Source organism: Chlamydomonas reinhardtii, chromosome 3, assembly GCF_000002595.2.
Source record: "Chlamydomonas reinhardtii strain CC-503 cw92 mt+ chromosome 3, whole genome shotgun sequence".
NCBI lineage: Eukaryota > Viridiplantae > Chlorophyta > Chlorophyceae > Chlamydomonadales > Chlamydomonadaceae > Chlamydomonas > Chlamydomonas reinhardtii.
The window spans coordinates 6,983,493-6,985,186 of NC_057006.1; the positions used below are offsets into that span (position 1 = coordinate 6,983,493).

Sequence of the window (1,694 nt, forward strand, 5' to 3'; positions counted from 1 at the left end):
TGACGAAGCACGACGCTTTCCTAACGCGCGATTCCAGACCCACCATGCTCTGGCCCACGACGTGAATGGCATTGTCTGGACAGACGGTTCGGTAAGCAAAACCAAAACTGACAATGGCAAAGAAGTCCAGGTTGCCGGCGCCTGCGCCTGGTTTAGCGATTCTCGCGTTGTCTACGTGAATCCAAATGGCGCTGGGTGTACAAACACTATAACGAGAGCTGAACTGGCAGCAATTCGTGCTGCCCTCGCAGAATTTGGTGGCGAAGGTAAAGAATTTGCAACTAAGAAGCTCACTATTGCATCAGATTCTGTTGCAAGCTTGTACCTAATCAAACGAGCAATTAACGAGCCCCGGCGACTGCATCTGAGTAAACATCGGGACCTCCTGGATTCAATCGTGGCACTGCTCCATGCACGCCACGCCCGGGGCGCACCCACCGCTCTGATTAAAGTGATCTCGCACACCGGGCTACACGGCAACGAGGAAGCCGATAAAGGGGCGGCTGCCGTCGCCACCCAGGAAAAACCCGCCGATATATCCGAACCGGCCGACAACGACCCGCACGCCCGGCACTGGTGGCCGACCTTCACGGTCACCAGGGACGACGACAGCACAGCCACGCACTACGTGTCAGACCTGAACCGGGGCCTCACCAGGGCAATGGCCCCCAGCTGCCGTGGTGGACACGCCAACAAAACCCTGTACACTGAGAAATGGGCCGAGGCAGCACCCAGCCTTGACCCACGCGCCAGTCGAAACGGCATGCTCGGTATTCCAAGCGCTCACCAAAGACATGACAGGACACATGCGGATCGGCCACCCACACCCACAAGACCCACCCTCCCTTACCATTGCTGTCGAACCACGCCAACAGCGCCGTGGGCTACCACCCGCCCTCACATCCCGTCTCACGGCGAATGCCGCCAACCCCGAACCCAACGCCATAAGCGAGTATCTGAACAACACAGCATTGCCTATGGAAGTCAACCAGGCTGCCGCTCATAACGACCCCATGGACGCTGATAGCCCGACGCCGCCCCTGACTGCCCCGGCAGCGCACGCTGCGGGAGGCCACGGGGCCCGTCCCAGCTGGCGACTGGCCCGCGCCAGGATCACACATGATCTAGTCCCACGGCCCGCTGACAACCGCACTAACGGTGACACTCAACTCACCTACGACCTGGACAATGACGGACAGGAACTGGCACAGGTCCTGCACAGCGAAAACAAACAAACTGTCACGGACAAAGAACTGACACGGAAGCGCAAAGCCAGAGAGGACACCTCTGGGACACGTGAAAAATACTGGAAGGTGCAGTGGAAGCCGTCCATCTGCCCGGCCGGCATTGTCTCTGCTTTTGTTCGCATGGGCTACGCAACTATCCAGAATGCCAGGTGCTACAAGCACCCTCTTGCGACGCGCCCAGGCCCACAACCTGCGCAGACCACGGCTGAGCCTCCGGCTGAAACCCAAGCCCACGCAATCTCACCTGAAGAGCCTGCCCAAGCTGCAGCGCCGGCAGCACCGCAGCCCACTGGGGCCCCCCTATTCTCGTCCTGGACGACCAAACTCCTGCGACATGTCACGTGGGCGCCGAGCACGGACCGTGAAAGGGACCTAAAACACAGTCCACAATGGGAGGAGTTACTGGAGGAGTGCAAAACCCGGCTAGCAAACGGTACCAACCAAGGC

The 1,694-nt window shown here is 59.4% G+C and overlaps 1 protein-coding gene across 1 annotated transcript in view; it reads right to left on the reverse strand.

Annotated features, from left to right (window-relative positions):
• Positions 1–356: 356 nt before the first annotated feature.
• The window catches only part of CHLRE_03g206087v5 (uncharacterized protein), a 3,906-nt gene continuing 2,568 nt past the window's right edge, over positions 357–1,694 (reverse strand). The window contains exon 2 of the mRNA XM_043061499.1: positions 357–1,694. This exon is cut by the window's right edge and continues 1,875 nt beyond it. The gene's annotated coding sequence lies outside the window, so the exon portion shown is untranslated.